Source organism: Pempheris klunzingeri, chromosome 7 (assembly GCF_042242105.1).
Source record: "Pempheris klunzingeri isolate RE-2024b chromosome 7, fPemKlu1.hap1, whole genome shotgun sequence".
NCBI classification, from domain to species: Eukaryota; Metazoa; Chordata; class Actinopteri; order Acropomatiformes; family Pempheridae; genus Pempheris; species Pempheris klunzingeri.
In genome coordinates, this window is record NC_092018.1 from 9698634 (window position 1) to 9725648 (window position 27015).

At 42.6% G+C, this 27015-nt stretch overlaps 1 protein-coding gene across 2 annotated transcripts in view; it reads left to right on the top strand.

Annotated features, from left to right (window-relative positions):
* The first annotated feature begins 241 nt into the window (after positions 1–241).
* sema6a (sema domain, transmembrane domain (TM), and cytoplasmic domain, (semaphorin) 6A) overlaps positions 242–27015 on the top strand; it is a 105286-nt gene continuing 78512 nt past the window's right edge. For both annotated transcript variants that reach the window (XM_070833597.1, XM_070833598.1), the window contains exon 1: positions 242–604. The gene's annotated coding sequence lies outside the window, so the exon portion shown is untranslated. The remainder of the gene's footprint in view (positions 605–27015) is intronic.

Here is a 27015-nt window from a genome sequence, read left to right on the forward strand (position 1 = left end):
CAAACTAACATTTTAACATTGAATCTGTTAATCGCGCTCAAGCTTTCTCCTTCTCCAGCGCGCATTCTTAAGAAATGCCGCTGCGTAAAAATAGAATTACAGTTGTCCATAACTAGCACCCATTGACACAATACCTCCCGTTCCAGAGACGTAGCTCCTCCCTGTGTATGTGTGAGAGCGCCCGCGTGTGTGTGTAGCGGGTGGGTGACAGCTGGGATCGCAGCGCTCCGCTCCAGTCTGGTAAAAGGCTTCATCTCCAAATAGGATGACCGTCGGCTTTTGTGGAAGGGACCGCATTCAGCGCCGTAGCTAGTTCTGGGACACCCGGTTGATTCCGTGCGTTCAGTTTACCTGAGGGGAGAGGAGTTTAAAAGCCAAAAACGTCGGTTTTTCTCTCTAGTGTGGATTTCCGATGGATATTCCCATTTGAAGAGGTGTGATTTCAGCGCGGCATGTAACAAAAAGAAGCGCAAGAGAGAAGTAGCGCTCGTATTGTTATTCTGAAACGTGCACCGTCTGAACTGCTTTGAGAGCCTCGTCTCATGGATTACTAAAAGACAGAGCCGTAAAATCACTCCGAGGCATATCCATTCATGAGCTGAAGGTAAGATTTCTTTGTTTATTTCAAACTTTAGGTGCGCTCGTAGCCCGTACCAGTCTCTCTCCGGCCCCGGGGGCTTGTTTTCTGTACAGCCAGGCTGCCGGGTGACAAGTGCATCAGCTTCACATGGTTACTTTATCATTTAAGGGTGGTTTCGCGTATTTATAACCCATTTTAAAGTTAAAAACAATCAAAAAGTGCCTTTTATTCAATTCATAAGAGATCTGCGATGATTTCCTGCAAGAAAAAACACCCCCTGTCGATATAAACAGAGCCCAATTTCGTGCGTAATCCCTCCTATACTGTTTAGCCATATGGAATAAAGAAGTGTCAGAGGACAGATTGCGAATCACTGTTGCGGAGTTGACTCTAAACACAAGAAAAAACAATGTCAGTATTATTCCGGGTAGCAGGTACATGTAGCCTATTGGAAATAAGAAATGTGCTCATGAGGAACTTGCAAGACTCGGAACGACTGTTCGCTCCTCTGACAGTCCTGTTTTTTTATAACCTCGTTGACTGTCCAAAGGTGTTGTAAAACTACAGTCAAATCTACCAGTTGTAGATTTAAAATAAAAATAGGATGCAGTAATCACACGAGTTCAGGATTTGTTATGAAACACTGTGTGTTTGCTCCATTAATACAGTGCACGATGGGATTCTCATTTGCCATTTATTTTCACATGATGAGCAATTTACATGTAGACTAATGATGCCGCCCCGTTCACAATGTTTGTCTCAGTTTTCATTCTTTCTGTACAACTCTAATCTGAATCATAGAGATTTGATGTGAATGAATCAGTCATATTAGATGGAGATTTTTGTTATTTTTATTGTTCTTAAGTGAGTTTCTCTGCAGGGTGAGACTTTCTCTCTCTCTCTTTCTCTCTCTCTCTCTCTCTCTCTCTCTCTCTCTCACACACACACACACACATATGCACACATCTACTAGGGTGTGTTCAGGGATGTGAAGCTACCAGGAGGCGGAGTGGTCACTATTACTGTGGTCCGAAAGATCAATGAAATGTTTGTAATTCTGACCAGGAGACAAAATTGCACAGGCCTCAAAGGTGGATTTGCCATTAAATGAAGTGTTTCTGCACATTATTTCTTTAACAAGCTGGGAGAGCAGATAGAGGCCTCACAAACCACAATCAGCAGCCTGACTGCCAACACCCAGTCATTGCCAGTGGTTTCCCTCTCCTCTCCTCTCCTCTCCTCTCCTCTCCTCTCCTCTCCTCTCCTCTCCCAGTATGATAGATCCCCCCAGAGGCACTGGGAAAGGCTGGAAAAAGGATTCAGCAACTCTAAATGTAGGTTATAGATTATCAAGTGTGCAGGGGTGATGATATAAATGGATGAAAAAGGGAGTTTTGAATGCCCACAGCAAAATGTGCCTCTTGTCAGCTGATTTTCAGCAGCAGGACATGGTGTTTTGGAAATGTGATTCTAGTATCAGCCTTTACAAAAAAACGAAAAGAAAAAACGATTGAAAGATTTAATGCCAACTCTGAGAGGAAAGGTTGCTGTATTTCATCTGTTATTTTTTTTAGATCACTGGAAATATTTGGTCTTCCTGTGCATGTTTTTTCATATGTAACCTTATGTTTCTGTGCAGCCAGTACACATGCTGTGCTTGGGATTACACACAGATCTTGAATATGAAATAGCAGAATGTTTTAACATTTTGCCAGTGCTCCTCCTACAACATTAGCCTCAAGGCATTCAAGTGTCCTGAAGGCATTTTTTTTTAGATGTTGCAAAGGCTGTAAACCCCACCACACTGTTTCATGATAGCTACAACACCACAAACCAGAGTGGAAATCCTGCTATTAACATATTATACAATGACATGTTGTGATGCTGATACATGAATTACAGCATGATTACCTTTGTGACAGCAGCCTGCCTGTTCTCCTCCTGGAGAGCCAGAATAGAGCAGTGCGACCTGAGTTGTTGCTTGTATTTGGAGCAATGCTCCGTGGAGCGTTTGATCTGCCGATCCCTCAACAATAGCAATGGGGATGGCATTGTGTGTGACTGATGTGGATTTGTCACACTGTGTTTGTATGTGTGTGTGAGAGAGAAAGGGAGAGGCAGAGAGAGAGAGGAAGAGAGGCAGAGTTAGTTTTTACCTTTGGCACTTAAGGACAGAGGCAGATGCAGACTGAATATGGGCAGTCTGAATAATTGATAAATAGCTTTGCTCCCGTTCAAATGAATTGGTTCTCTATTATAAACAACAAGGTCAGTAAGCTGCTGTTAACCATTGGTCCTCATTCAGTTAGTGTCAATACCAGCATTCAATACTGTGTGTATTTATGCATATTTTATAAAAAGCCATGTTTAATTGATGCATGTCCCTCTTGTGTGGGCTAGTGTTTTTTTTTGTTGAAACAATTAGTGAGAGAAAGCATCAAACCCCTCTCACTCATCTGGATGTGATTTATTGATGCTTAACCCATTTTCCAGATTCCACATCTTTCTAAATTGCTGTTGCTTCAGTTATACTGACAAATGACAAACTTGCTCTCGCAGCAGAATGTTAAAAGAAGGATAATCATGAGTTTGCGTATGTGTTTTAGCACATTTTGTTTTAGAAACACAGGTCAGCATAAGCAAAGAAGCTTGTTGTGTAATGGAACTGTCCATCACAGATGTTGCACGGCACATTTTGCTGATTTTAGCTGCACTTAAGTTGGCTTTCTTTTCAGATTCAATGGGAGATTGTTATGATTCAGAAGGTGAAAAAAGAAAGATATTCTAACCTGCTGTAACCTATTGCACAACTCGCCCTCTGTATAAACATTTTACTTAACCTTCTGCAGAACCATTTCTCTCATTTTTTAGGGGGGGTTACATTTCCCTGACCCTCTTAAGTTGAACTCATTATTTGACAAATGCCTTTCAATTTATCCTTTATCATTTTATCGTATCAACTTTGTTGATATGTTTGATTTTCTAAAGAGCCAGCAGTTTATTTGCTCACTGTCCCCCATCCTGTCCAATTTAGTTGGAACATATCACCCCCTGTTTATAGGAGATGATAAATGATATTCAGTGTCCTATAGAGACCTATTATATCTCACTGTGCAGTATGGTCTAGTGTGCTCTATTTACAGCATGGCTCATTGAAAATGTAATCACTCGCTAATCACCTGCTTCAACGTGTTGTTCTATGTTTTCTCTCTCTCTCTCTCTCACACACACACACACACACACACACACACACACACACACACACACACACACAGACACACACACACACACACACACAGACACACACAGACACACACAGACACACACACACACACAGATTCCAAGTTTCATTGTGTTGTTCTAACTGGCTGCTTTCTCCCACTTAGCCTTAACCCTTCCGGCTCCCTATAAATGACTCTACAGTGCAACCATTGAATTAACTGTCCATGTGCTAAATGCTCTTCATACTCGTTACATTAGCATAATTGATTGAGCTTGTTGTGTATGCCAAGAAAGCCAGAGGCATGAAGGACCAGGCAAAAGGCTTATTTGGGCTGGGCGCCGCAAGTCAGTGGCAGAATTGGCAGAGTGTCTGTTGGTGTGTTGGCTGTTGGTCCTTGGCAAAGCTTTGTTGTTAGAAATTAAGTGAATTACACAGTGATAGCCAGCGCATCTAGGAGAAGATTGTTGAGGAGCCAAACTTTACCGCTTGTGTGCCAAATGAAAACACAGCATGATGCTTCTAAACATCAAGTTTCTCTACATGGAAATTTTGCATTTTAAATACTTAGTACATGCGAGATTAGCATGCGGTAATACCTTTGTCACAGAGGAGTTTGGTCGCCCGTCATTACTGAAATGGAATGGAAAGGAAAATGCATTTGCAGGGATAATCCAAAAGCAGCAGGGCTTTGTGTGATTGCCTGGGAGATGGATGAATGACTGGCCTTGGAAAGAGCCAAGTCTTGTACTACAGATCAGATGATGTAAATTGTGGTAAACAGCATAAAAATAAGATGTCCTAATTCCCATCCTGCTGTTGCACTTTTACAGGTGAAAGCATCCAGCGGTGAGTCACTGAGACAGCCACAGTCTGTTAAGACTCATTAGGGCCGCATCCGCAGCTGTGGCTGTGGTTATTTCTGTGGTTAGTTTACTTGTTGGCAGCTAACAAGGAGGTGTGTGTCCTAAGGATGTTAAGCATCAGGAAACTCTGCCGCCTCTTCGTTTGCTCTTTTAGCCCTAACTCTGCCTATAAGGCATGTGTCTATGTGTCTACGTGTCTATGTGCGATGTGTAAGTCAGGCCCTTTCCAATTTTCTGTGTGTGTATTACCACAAAGCATGGAGGGTGGCAAATGGTGGTGGTGGTGGTGGTGGTGGTGGGGGGGGGTTTGAGTGTGTGTACTCAGTGTGTGTACTCTCTGTGACTATGCGTGCTTGTTTGCGTGGCGTTTGAGTGCATCTGTCCCTCCTCCCCAGGCCCCAGCGATTGGCACTGCATCTCTCATCTATTAATCATAGAGAGCGCTTGCTCTCTCATTCTGTTGCCATAGTTTCAGGACCTGAGACAGTGTTGGGGTGCCTGGCTGCCTAGAGAGAGGAAAAGTGAGAGGAAAGGAAAGGAAAGGAATGGAGAGAAAAGGAAAGGAAAGGAAAGGAATGGAAAGAGGTGTGACTACGGAGGAAGGGAGGAAATTATATAAACATTGTAGCGAGGGGAAGGCGGAACAATTGAAAAAGAGCGGAGGAGAAAAGAGGGGAAGTGATTGAAAGAGCAGTGGCAGGCTAACACACCAAGCAGGTCCTCACACCGTGGATGAGTGTGCTTCAAGAACCAAAATGGATTCCATTTTTATCTCAGCAGTGAAACCTCCATCTCCTTCTGTGCGTGCATCTTTTCAGTCTCTCTCACACACATATATAAACTCCACGTCTCTCTGTGCTCTCCTTCCGAAAGAGAGCAGAAGAATATTTTCACAGTAGGCATCATCTTGTGAATAGCATGCTCATGGGGCTGGTGCATCTCCAGTGTGTTACAGTACATTGAACGGCTGTTATTTCACCTTGCTTTACAATGAGAAAGCCTTCCACTGAGCTGAGATGGGAGATGGGCCCGTGCCTCCTGTTTCATGCTCAGTTGGATGTGTTGATGGCAAATCATGCTGAATTCATGTGTTATTCAATGATGGATTACTACAGAAATCGACCACTATGGAAATTTTCAAAGCAGGGAGTATCTTGTGCTATGAAGCCTTGTCTATCTGTGTCTGTCTCTCTGAATTTATCTGCCTGTCTCTCTTTCTTCCTTTTCCTGGCCTGTATTCCTTCTCTCCACCTTCCTCGCTGTGCAGAAGGAATACTGAACATGGACTGTTACTTTCAGAGAAGAGGTTCTTGTTTTGGCTGTAGGCTTTGTACCTCCCATATGACCTCATAATCTCATTTGGGTCTTTTAATGGCTAACCATGCACTAATGTGGTGGTTGTATTATCGCCTTGTCTCATCACATCATAGCCCGCTTGACAGTATTTCCAATGGGAGCTTTTCGGAGAGCAGGCAACCAGCAGCACTGTAATCAGCGGGATTCTCAGCACGCTCAACCGCCTTTCACTCACATTCGTGTACACAATTAAATATGAACTCACTCACAAAACACATAAAAGACACATGTAAGAGCACACAGTTCTCTCACCAGGGCAGTTTCTTTTATGTCACTAAGAGGGAAAAGGAATAAAGAGAGCTTGTCATTGTTACAGTGGTGCACAGTAAGTGCCAATGGGCAGAAACCCAAGAATACCTGATTGTAGAGTACACTGTGTAATTCTCCCTTCACCGTGTATGGACTTTCTGTTGGGGAATTACCATTAGGGGACAAAAGGACAAAGGAGGAAGTGAGAGGGTGCATTTGTTATTTGTGCTGATGGCACCGAGGTGCTTTTGTGCCTTTGAAGTGATGGGATTGCAGGTGACATCATAGCGGTCGCATTCCCAGGTGCAGCAGGTGAATTAATCCAGGTGGGGGAAGAGGTAAGGCTGTGTGTGTGTGTGTGTGTGTGTGTGTGCAAATCCGGCGTGGTAATGCTCCCAAGTATCTGTGGAAGCAGGCATGCATGGCTGTGTGTCTGGACGTGCATGTGTGCGAGTGCATCAGTCATCAAAGCAGAGGAAAGCCAGTGTGTAAGGTGATCTGTATGCTCATGGCAGAGCAGCAGTCATACTCTCCCAGAGGCTATAAGCCTCACTGAATGTGGAACAAGCAGGTTCTTCTTCTAAAGCCTCACTGCTGGTTTCCATGTGGCGGCCAAACGAGGCTAGACAGATTTGGTTTATCATCCATGTTTCTGGATTTCCTCCACAGCAACATTTCTGTTCAAATTATCTGTCAGCAGGGTTACAGTTTCACATGATCTGATATTGCTTTCTATCTCATGATGCAAACATTTATTTGATGGCCCTAAACCTGCCAGGGCGAGCACAGCACAAACAAGCAAGCATCGACTGATATCCTAGACAGCCAGTAATTTGTAACAACCATCCCTAGCTCATCTGACACGCTGATGATGATGACAGATTGCTTGTTATTGGCCCAGGGTGGGTATTAATTATTTCCAGGTGAATGGTAACTCTTTACAATGACCTGTACTTATTCTGGCACATAAACATGAAACATACAGTGATATGAAAGCAATCAAAACATTCTAGATACATTTAAGTTATGGATATTAGTTGCTAATCCTACACCACAAGTGTTATTTTAGCTTATACACACAGTGTCTCTTGCAGTAAATAGAAAAATACTGATTGCATGTGTTTCTTCAGAGTTTACCTTAAACCTTGTTAAGAAATCAGCCTTCTCCTGGTCACAGTGGCTGGCAGACTACAAGTGATTCCCCTGAGGGTCCTCTATTTCAGAATCCAATCAGGCAGAACTCAGAACAATATATACCTCTGTGTGTGTGTGTACATTTATTACATAGCTAATGAACAAATTGCAGCCATGTGGCATGGTCTGGTGGCGCGGCTGGTGAAAAAAGAGAGACACACACGCACAGGCTGACACACCACCACGCACACACACCCCAGTCCCCAGCCACGTCTTCCCCCTTCCCTCTTTTCACCACAATGCGCACACATGCACACACACTCAACCACAAGGCCCCCAGTGTTCTTGCCCTGTCTGTCCATCAGCTCATGCGGAGCGCTGGGCTGAGAGTACTTATCATCACTCTGCTGAGTGGAGGCCTCACAAAGGCCCTCTCACATCACACACACACACACACACACACACACACACACACACACACACACATGTACACAATTCAGTCAGCACAGGGAAACTCCTCGGTATAGCCAGGGCTGCTGAACTGATTAAATGTATGGTGTGACAGCAGCCTGAGCCAACACTGGGAGGAAAAGCGTCTGATGGAGACTAGCAGGCAGGTAGACAGATGAGACAGACCCTATCTTGAAAGAAAATACATTTAGATACTTTTAATTTGCTTTGCCAAATGCCTTGTGGATGAAATATAATTGCTGTCTAAATTTAATTGACCGGAAATGTTTTTACAATCCAAGAAGTGTAATATCCTTACACAACTCAGAGGTGAAGGGGTCAAGGTGAGCAGTTGCATAATGTAAAACCCAAGACTTTGACAGCAAGACCAGGGATCATGTTGTTTAGGCTGATAAAACATGGTTAAGGTTAAGGTTAAGGTTAGGGGAAAATTGTTGTTTTGGTTTAACGCTACCTCTCTCAACAGTGTTGACTTTTCCAATATTTAACCAGACTTCAGGAAGTTTTGTACCCTGTACATCACACCCTGTAAATAACACTCCTGTTGTTTTTACACTTCGGTTTTGTGGAGGTTAAACAAATTAGATATAATGTGTTAATTAGTGACCTTCAGAGTTGCAGTTAGGCAGATTACTTTTGGACAGAACCAGATTAACTGTTTCAACTGTTTCCAGTCTTTGTGCAAAGCTATCTTAGCTAGTTGCTGGCTGTAGCTTCATATTTACTGTACAGACATGAGAGTTTTATTGATCTTCTCATAAAATTCTAGGCAAGAAAGGGAATGGACGTGCTGCTCAAAATGTCAAGCTATTCCTTTAATCATGCTTTAGTTGCCAAGATATGATAAAGATATATTCAGTACGAACATTTTGAAATGGCAATTAACACTTTCCTCTAAATTAAACAGAAATGCAATCCAAGTATCAGTGTGTTTCTTTTTCATGCAAATTAGTCGTCTATGAGTGTAACTTTTACGTGACAGGAGGAAACATTTTGGGAAAGATACAGGCTGGCTAACAGACAGCGAAGGAGATATCCAGTAGAGGCAGATATTCAGGGGTTAGGGGGTATGGGGGATTGCACGGCCTCACAGAGGTATCTGGGATATTTAAGTAGACAGGTGGAGTGGAAGAGAGCCTGTCAAAGAGACTAATAGAAAAGCTGGATAGTTAGCAAGGGAGGCAGGCAGTGAGGTTTTAAGACAAAGAGTAAAGAAACTCAACACATCTACATTTCAAAATGAATTCTTGTGAAAAGAAATAATTTTTTTACCTCGCCCCCAACCATGCCCCTTTATTCTGGACAAAAGGAGCTCTGTATGTGGGCAGGTAATCAGGCAAGCAGGTTGATAGGCAGGAAGACAGACAAGCTGTTAGGCAGGAAAAAGAGAAGTTGTGCCTTGCATGATAATATATTCATTCATCCCCCACTCTGATAATGTTCACAGCATGCTTGGCTTGATTCATTCATCACAGTCTACTGGGGGCCTTTTTAAGTTATTTGTTAAAAAGCTTCTTTGCTTTTCTCAACTTGTTAAGGTTTTGATTTGCGTGCTGACGGGATTATTCACGAGGTGATTGCTTCTGGGTTTGTGAAGGTGTGTGGGGCTATGTGCATGTATTTGAGCTAGTTTCTTGTATGTGTCTAAATTGGTGTGTGTATAGCCTGAGAATTCTGCAATGAGACCTATTTTGGTCTCTGAGTAGTTTGGTTTGATTGGGCAGTGCAGCAGCTGCATACTGAAACGCTTCGTCTTTTGATCTACTCCCATCCGCTAACTAATCTGGGACCGTCTCATCTGTTTCGCTGATAAGTTCTCTGTATTTGTTTCTTGTGGGATCTGTTTAATTTCATCCAAATAACCAAGAAATCCTCTGTTTATTGATGGTGGTATTATACAGCAATTGAACCTTTGATTATTTAATTGGGTTTGGAGTCTGAGTGAGGAGGCATGGCTATGCGCCCAGCTCCACTGAAGAGAGTTTGATGAGTCAAAGCCGGTCAGACATCATCACAGAGAATGATTCCTGTTTTTGGAAGAGATTATTAGAATGTGTGTGTTTTTCTCTGTGTTGTATTCTGTTTACATAAAAGCTTTAAACTGCTGCTCCCAGCTGTTCGACAGGTAGGAGAAACAGAAGACAGACAATTCATTAGTCACCCCATCTTCAGTTTCTCTCTTCTTCCCTATGTTTCTTTCTTCTTCTGTGTACTTGTGTTAGAGTACATGTGAGCTAACCCTGGGTGCACGAGATCTAGTAATACTAGCTAGTCTAGTAATGCTACCCTGGTAACTAGATAGGAACACAGGCCATCTAGACCCACTACCCGTTAATCATTTACAGAACCTACCAATCTGGAAATGTTCTTTTTACAAGTTTGCACATCTGCAGTAGTTTGCACTAGTGTTTTGTCTTTTGCTTTTAATTAACCAGCTGTTTTCACACCTTGATTTAAGAAAACCCCAATCTTTCCAAGTTTTGGAGCATTGTTTTTAGTTCCTCCTTATTGACTCGATTATTAGAGCGAATAATGTTGCCATTGTGTTTTCAGTACGTGGCTCAACTACCTGGTCTCAATTTTGAGTTTATGCTGCAAAGTTACAGTATGTTTCATCACCACACATGGCAACAAAGAAATCAGACAGCAAAGAAAGGAGGTGGGATGAATCTTTGGAGGTGCAGCTCTGACCTAGATAAGATTGGGAGTTTGGAGCATTGAGTTGATCCTGCGGTGTAGGCCCATTGTTGTCATTTAGTCTGTACCACTGATCTTCATCCTTTTCCTGTGGTGCGGTGGATTTGTGTCTCTGTTCGGTCCTGTGAGATGCAGTCATCCAGGGCCAGCTGAATTCCCTCAAGCTGACTGGTTGATTGTTGCAGACTCTATCTAGAACAAACAGGTTTTCATGCAGCCAGTCGATAAGATGGGACATGGTGGTGTGTTCACACTGGCGCCGCTGCAGCAGTCATTTGCTTCACACATTAACAGGTGAAGGACTTGCGTGTTTGCATATGTGTGTTTGTCTGTCTGTGTGTGTATGTGTGTGTGTGTGTGTGTGTGTGTGCTCTTGTGTTAGTCAAGCATCTAACTCTGACCCAGACTTTAGTAAATGAACAGGCACAGATAGCCCAGACTACTCGGACATATTTCATGTCACTACAACACTGAAGAATGAGGATGTGGATTCAAATAAAAAAGATGATTTGTGTACATTACCAATAAAGTAGGCTCACATATACTCAGGTCTATGTACATCTTACACACACACACACACACACATCCGCATGCCCACACACATGCACACAAGCATGCGACATAATCATGTGAACATAAAATAATAAATAAATAAAACAAGACCTAATGCCAATAAACCTATGACAGCTGAGCAATTAAATTATAGGTTTGAAATACAGCCCATGGTAGAATATAGTCCATAAGTGGGATTCCACCTTTTTATGGCTAGCATGATTTTATGTACTTCTACTTGTACGTATCGACCATGACTATGTACAATGTACGTGGTGCAGCTGCGCTTGTAGGCACAAGAAGGAATGAGCAAAGCTTGTATTACAATAATGTGGGAGCAATTTTAGCAACACGTACAAGTCTGTTATTCAAATTTCATCGAGGAGACTCACTCACCTTTAGTGTAATGCACTCACAATTCCCCATTTTTTAATATTTAATAGTTGATATTTTATTCTGGACAGTGAGATATGCTGATTATGAAGGGCAGACCACTGCTAGGTTTCCGCTGTTTTCATTTCCACTTTACACTCGCGTCTCGTTGAGTGTGATTGTCTGTAAGAGGCAGCCTACATGGCCTCAATTACCTCGGGAGACTGTATTTCTTACCTCCACCACTTGCATAATAAGGCATGACTTTTTATTGAGTATTCTCGTTGCCTCTCCCACCATGGAGGCAGTCAGATAGTTATTCCTTCATCACGGGGATTTCCATGCTTGTAACATGTGGCTAATTACTATAGTAAATACTGCCTGAGTTGTGACCTCCGCATCAGCTGAATGAAAGGGTTGAGCACGGGGGAGATGCATTTAATTAATTGATTGTTATTTGGATTTCTCTGCGAATGATTGGAGTCAGTCTGACACAACAGAGGAAGAGTGGTGCTATATTTATCCAAAGCACCTTACCGGATAGCAACAGAGTGGATATTGAGCATGGATAAATCAGTCTGAGCTAGTTAACATACTGTTTGACTGTAGCGTGCAAAGTTTGGATAGGTATTAGGGATGTAGTGGCAGTCCTTTAGTCAATTTAGGATAATCCAAAGGGGGCAAAGTCTCTCATTCTGTTCTGACTGAGCAATTTCTCATCCGCTTTTCATCCTTAATTCTTTGTGCCACTGTATTGAGATTAAATAAAGATTGTGGTCAAGGGAGGTATCGATTTTAGTGGCTAGAATGCTAGCCGATTCTCAGGAGCTTTTATAGCCATTAGCAATAGTTATTCATTCCCCGGGATGCATTGTGTTACATCTAAGGAGAGTGTTGGAGTGGATGACGAGATTGTGATCAATAGAAACATTAATACTGATTTTGCCCTGTGTATCGTTGTCCGGCTTATGAATGACCACTGGCTTCCTCTTTAAAATGAAACCACTCATATCATGAGTTCAGCTCATGGTTCAAATGTGTTTAAATGTTGGCATCATATGATGTGGTCATAAGAGTGCAGTAGCAAAACCATAACAGGAAGGTTAGTCACAGGAACAGTTTGCTGACTACGGTAGGCCTGCCATATGCCTCAAGTAAACAGAGCTAAAAGGAGATATTATTCACAGTGGGATTTAATGAGGAGCTGAATGCAGAGAAAAGGGGAGGATCCGACAAGTGAGGAGGCTTTGGTTACCCTTTTAACTGATAGCTATCTCTCAAATGGACAGCGAGAGGAACGCACCTGTATTGCAGCCATTTGTAGAACAGGACAAATAGTGTATTTTATTACCTGGTGTATGATGGAACCTTATCCACCTCTGAGGGGTTTTATGGAGAAGTTTGATGAACAAATATGTGCGAGAGATAACAAGCATTGTGACGGTTAGCTGGAAATTCTAGATGATGAGCACACAAGAGTGCATACACACATACTTGCATGAGTACACACATACACTCACTCAGGCATGGAGGTATGTGCACACAAGCAAGCATATATCATAGATATAGCCCCTCCATGTCACACATACATTCAGAGCTCCACAGCACCACACATTGCCTCAGGTTGAAGACACACTATGCTATGGGTTGGGTTGTGTAAGTGTCCCTCTCTGGTATCTACTATCAAGGTTTTGGGCTGGGTTCTGTGTATCAAGTGTCTGTGGGTCGGACATGTGCTGGGAGTCAGATGACTTTGTGGTCAGATGAAGATCTGATCCGTTAGAAGCCTGATTCTCTGACTCAGGTCTTCTTTGTTTTGTCGGCGTCAGGTGCCTCCCGGAGACCACAATTAAATGATGAAAAGAGGTCACCCAGTATGTATTTGCTTATTAACTGAAACTATTAGCGGATTAACTGATTAGGCAATCAACAGAACATTAATTTACACTCAGTCATTTCAGTCACTTTACTCAAAAACAAAAACAACAGTGGTTCTAGCATTTCAGTTATGAGGATGTGATGATTTGTTTGTCATATATGATAGTAAACTCAATATCTGTGGGTTTTAGACCATTTGCAATTTAAATACATCACATTGGGCTCTGGGGAATTATATTAAATATGGTTTATATCTATTTTTTACTTGAAATTTTACAAAATGATCAATTGATGAATTAAGAAAATAATAAACAGATCAATTTGGTGAAGCCCTAATGTGGACGCAACACCATTAATTCAATGTACGGGTGGTAAATATGTTAAAATATACTGTGAGATGAAGGAAATGGAAAATTTGCTATGGCACATATATACTCATACCATGGTCATCATTATGAAATAACTTTCAAAGAGATAGAACATTTTATCCATGTTGCCCACCCTTACTCCAGTGTAATCAATTTAATGCCTTAGTCACAGAGAGACTAGTAAACCTCACACACCTAACACAAAATGAGGATTGTTCTGGCTGATGGTTTTTGGCACAACTACTTCCTGCAACTCAACTGGGAGCACTAAAACAAGGTATGACACAATATTGCTGCATAAAATACCACTTTGTCACACCATCTGTTGTTTCCAGTTCCTTTCAATTACAATATGTTTGTGAATTTGAACATCAAAGTGTGGCCAAACTAAGAACCCTGAGTCATGGTTTCCAGCAGCGTGACTATATCTTCAATTACAGATTTTGGCAGTGCAGTGAATATAGCATCTCTTCTTCTTTGTGATGTGATGAAAAGACATGTCACAGTGAGTGTAGGTAGATCTAATTGCAGGGTGTGTTCTGTATTTCCTGTACTGAAACACATTACGGATCTAATTTTTCACGTTAAAACAGAGAAGAACATGATTCCAGTGAGTGTTGAGTTGTCTACAATCAAGCCTATCTGATTGTGTTTCTGCCCACCCACCCTGCAGGCCGTGGATGTAAGCCTTAGTGGTCGATCACAAAGAGGCATTCAAGAAGACTTCCTCCCCCAAACAGATCAAATGTATAGATAATACAAACAAACTCGTGTTGGGTGCCTGACCAAAATACATGATATTTCCCCTCGTCTCTGTTTCAGTCAATACGGCTGTTCTTTTGAATGTAGCAAGCCTGTCTTTTCAGCCTTTAAGGTTAGCAGAGGAAAGTGTCAGGTCGCTAGAAAAGCTGATCTATGTGCCTGCAGGGTGTGAGTTTCACATTTGTCACCACAGGAAATATTACTCACATTTATAGTTTGCCCTTGTGCACTTACAGATATTTTGAACAGGTAAGACAAAACAGGAACATTTTGTGACATATGTAGTAAGAAGCAATTATTGTTAAGCTGTATTTGACAGTTGAATGAAGTCAATTATTTTTTGTTGTTGTAAATCTGTAAGTTCTTTTCTCTTCAGCTACTGTACAGTGGCTCATGCTAATTACCCAGTTCTTTGTCTACTTACTCTATACAAACATGTTCCACATAAACTCCTGTGCACAAGAGGATGTTTCCAATAAAAGGTCCAACCTCCACTGGGCCTATAGAAAAGCAAACAGAAAAGCTTTCATGAACAGAGCGGAGCACGGCTGAATCAGAATTGCATTGTGGTTATCAGCGGCAGCAGCAAAGCGAACATATATTTATGTCTGAAATGACCCTAAAATAGAAACAGTGCCTGTTCTCTACCTTCCTAAAGATTTCAGTTGTTGACATGATGTGAGATTTGAAGTGTTTCTGTGAGGAGGAGGTGGATGAGGAGAGAAGAGAAATAGATCTGCCTTTGGTGGAGGCTGGCCTCTCAAGTGCACAGTATGGTGCTCTTGCACTTGAAAGTGTGTGCATGTTTTTTTGTGAACATGTGTGCGAGTGTGTGTACATCAAAGTTGTTGTTTCATGTATTTTCTCTGTACTTATGCCCACCCTGCTGTGAGCTTGTGTGTACTTAGGTGTGCGGGAACGAGCGTCTTTGCTGCTCTGTCAAACCCCTATGAAGTAAATATTGCAGCGCTGGGAAAGCTGAGCCAGGAGGACCAGGCCAGAACAGCGGAGGCGAAACAGGGCACACAACCTGCACACAGACCCTTCTTTATACCCCATTAATAACACAGTTCCACGAAGGACAGCCTAAGGCCAGAGAAGGTCTGTCAAGGTGGTTCATTGTGTGTAAGGAAGTGAGTTGTTCATATGGTAATCGCTGCTGGAGCGGGTTCCTTCAGAGCCCGTTTGTTTTAGTGTAAGTTGTAGTCACTCATTTAAGGGGACTGGATGGAATGTGACAGGGTGCACTGCTGTTTAGTTACTGTAGCTTAATTGACCCTGAGAAAGGCGAGCGAAGGCGGGGGAAGGAGCAAGAAGGGAATGGGAGAGCAGAGGAAGAGGGAGGGCGAGGGAAACGGCCAGAACAGTGGGGGGCAAAAACTTAGAAGAGAAATTGATAGAGACAGAAAGAAAGAAAAGAAAGGATGCTTCATTATGGGAGAGGCAGCTCTCTGCTAGAATCTGTTTATCTGTTCAGTCGACAGGAAAAGTCTTATTGGTGAATGCACAGCACAATGAGATGGATTCCTCTGAAGTCCTTTCTACTAATGAGGCAACTTGTCCAGAATCATCATCTTTTTAATTATTTACTTCATTTTTATTTATGGTTGCAATTGTGTTTTTTCTATTTATTGCATGCTGATCCACTGTTTTATTTTCTGGGTCAGGGGAAAGCTGAGTCTTGTCTTTTCTCATTAAGCTACATTTGGACAACAGTTACAAAGATGTTGAGGCCCAGCAGGGGAACATATTTGAAAAGGTCTCTGCAAAATAGAAATTTCTACACCTACACGGGATCATGGACCTGAGCTTACAGTATGTGGCGGTCTCCGTATGAGGCATGGGATGGCAGATATTGGGAAGATATTGTAAGCAACAAGGCAGAGTCAGAGCGAGGCTAAGAGTGTAGCAGCTCTGTGAGGCTAGATGAAGGTACTTAGCTTTGCAGATATTTGGTCATAAACCAGTATTGCACATATTAAATGCTGGATGAAAAATTAGGGGATTGCCAAGCAGTTCATCCTGTGGGGACCATGAATGTGTGTTTTATGTCAATCTGTGCAATGCTTTTGGACATTTCACTCGAAACCACAAATCAAATGCCTCTTTTTACCGCATGGTACAGCCTGGTGTGACTCTTGACTCACTTGAAACCATTACGTTTTGGTTTTCCATTGGCAAAAGTTGTGGATAGTATCTGGTACCTCAGACTTTTTCACCTCAGTAGAGGTTCCAAGCAGGCTGAGCCGATACTAAGAGATGGAGTGAAAACACTGCTGAAGACAGATTGGACAGAGGGAATCATCACTTAGGTGACACGGGACATTGTGCCATGCAGTGGAACTAGTCAAACTGCACATGGTGGTAGAAAGTCAAAGAATCATCAAAGCCATTAGGATTAGGATCCATCCTCTAGGGACCATAACTGTGTGAAATTTCATGGCTATCTATCTCATTTTTAGTTTCGGAGGTGTTTCATTCTAAAACATGGGTGGACCAACTGACCTATTGACGTCCCAAGAGCCACATTAGCATGGCTATAAAAGATTCATCCAACTTGGTAACAAAGCTGAGTTTAACTGAACTATTTTCCTCAACTTTTTGATGAAAGAGTCGTTACTGTTCTTTCGGTTAATACAGCAATATACCCACTAAGACCATTAAAGTTTAATCTTATCTTAATGTGTACTCAGTCTCGACTGCACTAGTCCCTTCGGAAGAGGAGGCTTTGATAATGCTTTGTTTGTCTAAGCTTTCATATTCAATGTCAAGCTGTGTCTTTTTCTAAAGAACACAAAGTGTTTCGTGGACAGAGATAGTGTGTGAGTGTGTGAGTGTGAGTTTCTGAGTCAATGTGGGTGGGTGGGTGTTTGACTGTCTGACTTTCCCCTGAAGCCATAGGTAGGTTTAATCTGACAGATGTGATGGATGATTACACAGAAGCTCCACACACACATGCACTCACACACACACACACACACACACAAGACTTGTTGTGCGCTGCCTGCGTTGCCACCTTACTCCCTGATCTTTTAATCAAACGGTCACCAAAACAACAGTTCAAGAAAGACTGGCAAGGCCACAGACAGAGGCAGTCAGATAGTCAGTCCTTTCTCATTTATCTATCTTCCCAGTATGAAATCTCTCTTCTGTCTCCACTCTACCCGGAGGTCACAGGCTAATCAAAAATGTAGAGACCTCCACAGACCTTGGTCAGCCTCCCCATTATTTGGGTTAAAGCAGAGCTGCAATCGGTGGAGCTATTTTAAGGCGCTGGCTGCTGCTTGCCCTGTACTTCCTATATCTCTCAGTGGGAACACAGTCATTGATCTATTGCCTAGCAGCCCTCCTGCACCCCCCACCCCCATCCTCTCAGTGAGAACTCAGAAAGCATCTTTACCCTGCAGCTTTCACCTTCGCATGGCATACCAGCTCTACTGTGAGGAAACAAAATAGCAGTGTGTGAGAGAAAATCAGTGGAAAATGCTTTAAGTGACACCATCAGCTTCACATCACAACACCCTGAACCTCTTGAAAAACTTTTCTGCTCAGTGTTCGGTACACAGAGGCTAAGAGTTGTAGTTCATAAATTATAGACCCCGAGACCCTTGCCCTGGCCTGTGCAGTGTTTGGGAATAGAAAAGTATTCCTCAGGTATGTGGACTGAAACAAAGATAAAAAGCTGGCTGACTCTCCAGCCAAGCATTAAATAGCCTGGCTGAGCACTACTGCTGATGATGATGAACAAAGAGCCCAAGCGCCTCTCCTGAGAGGAGATATTTTTCTGTTTCTCTTTTGCTGTGTTGCTGCTGTTAAGAGGGGAGCTTGGAATTTTTTTATTAATGAAACAGCTTTTTGGAGTTGATCTTTTACCTGAGGAGTGACTAGACAAATTTACTTGATGGAAAATACATAGTGAAATTACTGATTGCCTGGTAAGTTTTGGGAGAGGTTTGGTATTATAGTCAGTTTTTCATCCACTAATTAGAAATGCACATGAAAACCAAATAAAACTCTATACCTCACTGTAATACCTCACAGTGGGTTATTTGCTGTAATTTTAAATGCTTCTTTGACCAAGTATGAGGTCATTTTGCAAGCTTCACCTGTTCTGGCCTGTCGGGACTCAGTGACATTGGAGCAGGGGTGAGCAGCAGGAGAGAGGGTTGCTGGAGAAAACTAATGTCCGACATTCATCTTCCTCCCTCTCTCTCTGTTTCTCTCTTCTCTCATGCTATGCTCTCTAAACTTGCTGCTGATGGTCAGTCTAGAGGAGGTGAGAGGAGAAAATGGCACATTAAATTTTGGAGTGTGTGTGTGTTAGTGTGTATTAGTATGCTTCATGAGGGTTAGTACCAGACTGTGTGCGTGCTGCTTGCATGCCTAATCTCTCATATAAAAAGTCAACAGAATCTAACTGTTCTTTAAAGAGACACTGAGACTTCAGGGCTGTTTGAATGTTAGAATAGTTAAAAGGCGAAAGCGAAGTAATTCAGATGAAATCCTCTTGAGTCTGTGTCGAGATGTAATGACTATGGATAATTATGACTCATGAAAGCGTTTACCCAAACTACAGGCATGGAGAAATCTGCCTTTTCCGTAAATGCTGGTATTGAAATGAATATCATCAGATGTCTTTCAAAAAATGCAATGGGAGAGGGGTTCGCTGAAGTGATAATGCAACTATTGAGACATCTCGTCACTGTGACATGTGTTTTGGTTCACTAGCGATTGGGGTGGTTCACTTGAAAGTTCCCCCTGCGCCTACTCAATCACCACTTTAGTTTACATAGTCTGCCCCTCCATCTGAGGCTCTGGCTGCAGACTATCCTGCTATGTCTTTGTTTGTTTTGGTAATGGATTCCAAGTTGCTATTGTTGTTTATGTCACTTGGTGATTGATGGGAAAAATTCACCTTCTCTTAACTCCCCCTCTTCCTCTCCCAAAACCATCCACGTATGCCTTCCAGGGTGAACACAACAAGTTCCATCCCATTCTCCTGACAAAATGACTCATTGGCATCCGGATGCTCACTTTTTTGGACCAGCGGGCCGTTGCCTTTAAATCAAAAAGGAGACCTTTTTGAAAACAAGGTTGAATCTGTGTGGCTATGACATTGCAGCCTCCAAAGGGAAGACTGAGATTATATGCGTGGAAGGTTTGGGGGTCCCTCTATTCATCGCCCATGTCACCCCATGGGGGAGGACTAATTGGTGGCCCCAAAGAGCCCCCTGTTTTGTTTGCCGGTGCTCACAAAGGCATCGGGGTGCGGTCGGGTAGAGGATGGGGGTGGAGGGAAGCAGCAGCGGGGATGGAGAGAGGAGCAGGTTTCCCATAGAATATTTGGCTGGGATGAACCGGAGGGGGGCCTCGCCAGTGGGTTGCAAGGGGACACGACATACTCATTCACTCACCCACTCACTCATTCACACACACACACACACACACACACACACACACAGACACACACACATATACACACTCTCAGTGGGGGACTCTGGTGCCAGTTGCTGGCCTCCTCCTCTACAAATGATCCAAGGCTGACCCACATAGCCAGCCATGTGTGAGGCTTCCCTTTATCCCACAGCCCAGTTGAAACATTGAGTTATGGGTGTTCTCTGGTGCTCCCTGCCTTCTCAGCTGGGACTGCACTGAGGCCCCATGTGGGCTGACATTGTTCACCCCGACCCAAGGACAATGAAGCTGTTGGCTGGGCAGAGAGAGGGTGAGAGAAGGAGAGAGAGGGAGGGGTAAAGATGGGTGGAAGAAAGAAAGAGGGAGAAAGATATAAAGTGATTGCGATGGATAGAGTGAATAATTGAGAGAGGAAGCGAATGGTTGAGAGGTGCAGATAGACAGATAAGATGTATAGTGTTTGGGGTAAAAGAGACAGAGAGAGATGGCATCTTTCGTAACAGAGCAGAGAGGGAGGAGATAAGAAACTTAGATGACAGAGGTGAAAGGAGAGCAAAAGATAGGCATGAGAGATAGGAAGAGTGAGGCAGTCAGACAGATGGCGAGCCAGACATTGAGCAAAAAGACTGTATGAGAAAGTATTGATTGCAATGTGTGCTGGGTGTCTTCAACTGTCGTTGCTGGATCCAGAGCGAGGTCGTTAGTGTCTGCGAAGCATGGAGCCACGGACATTAGTGGCTCTTTAACAAACTCTGTATTGATTGGGACTTAGAGGAAGACTTACATGTATACCAAGGGATAATGTCCTGTATGTAATTAGCGCCACTGCTCTGATAGTGACATTGCACAGGACATAAAGGCTTCAGCAAAAGGGGGAAACCATCAGCTCCAATCAGATAAATGTTTTTTTTTTTTTTTTTTAAAGTAAAAGCTCAATTTTATAATTTCTCTCCTAGCTGTTTTTATGAGCCTTTTAGCCTATCCACCCGCGACCGACATTCAATCTAGTTTCAGGCATTTTATGCTGTTAAAAGCAGCTGATGAAGCTAATACTAATAGTTTATCTTAAAGGCATAAAGGGGATAAATCAGGGAATGGGAGCGACGACCGTGTCATGGATCATTTAACGTGTTCTCATTCTTTCCTCGCTTCCACCGTTTCTCCCTCTCCATTTAACCATGATTAGTGACTGGCCCCGGCTCTCAAAGAGAGGAGTATAATTGACAAATGACTTTAGCTAATTAAGTGATTGTGGTGATGATTACTGAGAGAAAGTGTTGCCTCATATGCAGTGTATCAGGTCAAGCGTAGGTAAAATTACAAAGTGTAATTCGTTCCCTCCAGATTCAGGTGTTGCTGGAATTGCTGTTTTCGTGTCTGCTGACTTAATTTTACGCTATTAGTCCTGCCATTAAGAGTCTTTTGTAAAAATCATGCATCGTGATTAATAGGGTAGTAGGAGTCGTGTACTGTATGTATAGGTTTCTAGCACATATGCATGCACACTTGCCAACATAGAGGATTGGGCGATGTTGGCAGTGGTGGTGAGCGCCCACCAAACATGAAACTGATTTCACTGGTAAACATGAACATGCCCTGAAAAATATAGTGGCAACTAACAGTGGGAAAATGGGGAAATAAAATAGAGGCTCGCTATAAAGTTATGAAGGAAATGGCCAGAGAGTGGCAGAGTTTGCACTGGATTTTTAATCAAGATGTTAGAATGGTAGAGGCTCAGTGGTCGATGACTGTCGGTCATAAGCGATGGAAGATGGAATTGGCCATTGGACCAACCATAATAGACACCCATACATACGGAATAGATGTTTACATTCCCCAAGACAAACAAATTCATCTGTCAGATCCCTCTTTCTTGAAGTAGTCCCTCCGAGCTTTTTGTTTTGACATTTTGCAGCACTGGTGCCTGTAGTTTTAGATGAAAGATGGTGCTGAATTGAATGATAAAAGCTGTCTGGCAGGCAGCTGATGTATGTGAGCTGTCATGTTTTTAGGTATAGCTACAAAGATCAAACACTTGTTCATGTTGGACAGTAAAGACATTGCGGAAGTGTTAGGTGGCATCTTGAGAAAGAGCTTTGTATCAAAGGCTTTGTTGCAGTTAATTACTTGTAGCATTAAAGCATGCATGGCAAAGCGCTGATTTATGCACTTTTGAGTGCTTCAGTCAAAGGCAAACACTTTTATGTTATTTCATTAAAGTTCTTGTCTTATTCTTGGCTCACATTCTTACTTTTGCTCAGTTTACGTGTAAGGGTTGTCATTGATGAACTAAACTCATATGCATCTCCCAGCACTCACACTCACCAAACCAGCAGCATGCCATCAAAAGCTTAGACTTAAGCGCTATGTGTATGCAGCACGCTTGCTTCTGGAACCCATTTTAGAGTGGGGTAAAACCACATGAAAGGTCTGCCCCTATCCTTCCGCCCATACCCCCCCCCCCCCCATCCTTCGTTTTTTTTTATACCACTGCCTCCTTCCCTCTGCTGCTGTTCGAAGATTAGACAACTTAACTCGATCTTATAATCAGTGATGTCAACCGCGGATGAAAATACCCAGCCAAATGCATTTTGATCGCTCCCAAGAAGACGGAGACATATGCGGGCCATTACGCATTTTCCTCAAAGACAGCTGCTGCCTCTGGATCTCTGGACTCCCTGAAAGTCTCTGGCATAAATGGAAGGTAATTACCATATCAGAGATCAAGACTCTGGGCTCTGACACCACTTTTTCAATTACTCAGACAGGTTGTTAAGATGCAAATTCAACAAAATGGCTGAAACCCCCAGAGAGGGATACAGTTTCACACCCAAAGCTGCTTCTTGAGTTTCTTAGCTCATCACATTTTGACAGACAGAGAGAGAGGGAGAGATACAGGTTGGGTGGCGTGATGCAAACTATCTATAATTAATTTCATTCGTTAGCGTGACAACATCCCAATATTTCATCTGAGCGTGCTTTAATTTCTTAGCGTGCAAAATCACCTCAGTCAACCTTGATTCAAGTCTAAATTTGTGTTGATACTTTGCATGGATTTTGAATTTTTAAACCTGGTACATGTTTGTCTGGAACTGGAACTTTAATCTGCCCTCGTACCAAAGCTCAAGCTCTTCCATTAACCTTATACCTAAGAAAGTTTGTTTATCTTTAGACAATGACTTGTATTTTCCACTTGAAACATTTCACTGGTGTTTAGCCAGGGAGTGCTTCCACCACCATTTATGGTTTACACCATTGTGTACAAAATCACCTCATTCAAGTTTAATCTGTAAGATTGTTTTCATAGTTTTTTTGGATGATACCTTGTAAGGCAGATGAATTATGCAGCAACAATGCCCAGAACAGTACTATGTGTCTCCTGCTATAGTAATGCAAATCTGTGATTCTGCCTTCAGCACAAGCTCAGAAGAAATTATTCATTGGATATAAATATATTCTAAAAAATATATTATATCCAACGAGGATAAAAGATAATAGACAGCTATTCTTACTCCTTTCAGACCAAAATTGGCTTGAGCTGACCTCCTGACTGACCATCGTTAGCATCCTTAAAAGCCCAGCGCTCTCGTTTCTCTGGACAGTCAATATGAAGATATGAATGATATGAACAATGAGTGAAACTGGCTGAGCTTGGGTTTCTACTCTTAAGTCATTTTACAGTTTTCAGGAGTTGAATAACAATAGAAATTTCAAGGTTTCTTGCGATGTGGTCTGGAAGCTACCAGCGAGAAAAACATCATATCATCAGAGACATGACTGGACATTATATTTTGTTTCTTATGGCTCCCCGTTGAATAAATATGAATACAAGTAATGGCAGTAAAAGAGATGAGGGGAGACCCAGAGGGTATCAGTAGAAACGGTAAGTGAAAAGTCTGGAAGAGCAGCCTGGTTTCACTGGTGCTGCCAGGAACGCTGGGAACACTGTATGTGTGTGTGTGTGTGTGTCAGGGTCTAGAGGAGGGAAGTCTCTTGCTGAGGTCATGCCTTGTAGGTCTCTCCACTGGGGCCCACCCTGCCTGCCTGGCTGCCACACACACACACATGCACGCACACACGCACACACACACACACACACACACACACACTGGGGTTAGTGCCAGATAGAGATTTGAGGAGACTCCACGGCTCTGTGGTATGAATGGCTGTCTGTTAACTCTGTGTTGCCCTCCTCATGATGGCCTCATTATGATGGAGCTGAATTGTGTGCGTATGTGTGTGTATGTGTGTGTGTGTGTGTGTGTGTGTGTGTTTGTATAGTTGGCAAGATAGAGAAAGCAAGAGGAAGAGAGAGAGAGACAAATGCAATGACATAAAGGCCTTCATGTGCGTTCATGTGCAGCATGTTCATTTAGTGTGTGTGTGTGTGTGTGTGTGTGTGTGTGTGGCCATACTCCCGGAGTATTCCTATGTGCTGGAGTGCTGGAGTGTATCAACAGGATGTTTCTTCTCAGTGAACACTTAAGGTAGGATGTCTTGATACTGCAGAGGAGGAAGACTCCTACAGTTTCTAGGAAAGCACTGAAGGGCTTATGTAATAATTCATTAGAACTACATATTATGCACATATACACTAAGTTCGCTTGCTTTCTATTGTTAGTGCCGTGCCCAATTTTCCCCTTGACAATCTATACACAGAACTCATGCATTATGCAGATCGCACAAGAAGACTGGTTTGCTGTGTGAGGAATAGAGAGAGAGAGAAGTATGACTCCATGGCGAATTATTATAGCACACACACGCCACAATGTTGTTTACACATTCTTACATATTCAGAAAGAAAAGGCAAGAGAGATGCAATGATTGGGGTGGTGTTTTTTTACATCTCCCTTGCCTCCCTCCATCTTTCATGCTGCTTCTTAGAGTTAATAAAAACACTTTGGTGGCAAGGGGGGATTTATTTGCATTTCCATGCCATGCTTTTGCGTTCCAGCCTTTGTTTTCCTAAAAGTAAACACGAGTGTATCCATGTGTAGTGCCCTCTCTTTCCTTACCCCTACCTTCACCACCTCTCCCTCCCTCCCTCCCTCCCTACTCCCTCTCTAGTCTAGCACTTATCTCATTACTCCCTTGTGTGGATTATTTGTGGTGCTTACTCTCCTTACCCTTCTTCATCCCCCGCACATTCACAAGAAACCCTCATATTTACACCTCACTCTCTGCTCCCTCGTGCCCTACTTTCTCCTCCCTCTTCTCTCAAGAAGTGTCACCCCCCTCGTTCCTATGTATCCCATATGTATACTTCCCTCTTTCTTGTCACCCACTTGTGTTGCTCCCCATGGACAGAGCCCCCGTGGCCCCACAGCTCCCATTCACTCACTGGTGCCATCGCGGCAGCATAATAACTTTTAATCGGCAGTCCTCCCTGCGCTCCCAGTGTTTCATTATTGCAGCCCTGGCTCTGCTCCCTACTCAGGCGTTTCTGATTGTTGCCGGAGCCGCTCTCAGTGAGCTTATGCCGGCCTCCTACTTGATTATTAGAAGGAAAGAAAGAATGAGCGCATGAGGGGGGAGAGTGAGGTGAGAAAGATAAAGACAGAAACTGAGCAAATGATATATTTGCTCAGAGAAGAGTGTGAGTGTGTGAAAACTGTGGAGAAAGAGAAAGAGGGACAAACAATTAGAAAAGAGAAACGTCATCTCGCACAGTTTGAGAGCATTGGTCGGACTGCACAGCGAGCCAGCAAAGACTTTACCTTTGCTTTTAAAATAGTTAATCTGCTCCTGGAGGGGACAATGACTGCTTTAAGTCCCTCTTCTCTCCCTCCCTCTCTCTCTCTCTCTTTTCTAAGTCCATCCCTGGAGCTAAACCCCTCTGAGGCACATTGCTTGGATTAGCTTGTGTTGTTGTTGCATCTCGTCAGTTCTATAGCACCAGCTCTGGTTGAAAACACAGGAGTTATATATATATACTGGGAAAACCATTCATATAAAATGTAATCTTATACATCTATCTAAGATGCTAATCTCTGAATAGAGGGAAGTGATTATTTGGTAATCAAATGTTGTATACACTGAATAAAATGAAAATATAAATGTTGATGTCAAAGCTATTGGCTATTGGCAAAACATATTGGGGTATTCCTTACACAACTTCAATCCTTGAAACTCTTGTTTCATTTGTCCTTGTACCACTTGAGCGAGACGCAACAAAAGAAAAGTTGACATTACAGCTGCAATGTAATCTGCGGATCTCTCTTGTGTAGTTTCACATTCAGTATGTGCTCTTTTAAAAATAGTATTCAGTGTTGCAAATAGAAGTATTTGGGAAGTCGCCCAGTGATGTTCTCTGGCTGGTTTTTCTATGTCATTTCCCTCAGACTGTATTCGGGGTCTGGTTGGGAGGGTAATTTTACACTGACCCATCTGAAACATGTAAGACAGATGTGGTTGGTTGAATTCTGAAGCTTCACAGCACAGTACAGCATACTGTACTGCTTGTGCTGCCATTTAGCCACTGTATTGGAGACAGTACAATGAACTGTACTGATATATATCCTGTTTTTTTTTAAGGAGATTATATCTCATACTAGATTATCCTGTCCATTTGGATTAATGTGATGCACTGTTTGCATTTTAATGATCTGATTACACACATCACTTACAGAGTCACATGTAAATGCACTGTAGGGATCCTTCATATCTACACGTCCTGTCCTCAAGTAGCCCTCATCCAGCTCGTCTGCCAGAAATTAAGTTTATATGCTGCTGATTTATTTTTCCAATTATGTTTTGTACAGCAACATAATTGCTACCTGGATTGTGTTCCATGGCAATGTGTTTTCTTGGACGTGCTACCTTTATGTATTGCATACAATTTATAGGAAGGTGGTCAGGGTTATTTGCTACGAGTGGATATTGTATGCTAGAGTGGATTTACACAAAACGAGAGAAATTAATGAAATTCGCTGTGGGTGATCATTTTACTGATGCATTCAGTATCGACATTTCATGAGAAATCTTTTCAAGATGTGTCTGCTGTTGCAAATTAATAGTATACATACATAGTTTCTAGAGGGATGCCTCATCACATCAATACATGATTCAGTGCGAATATGAGATTTGTATATTTGG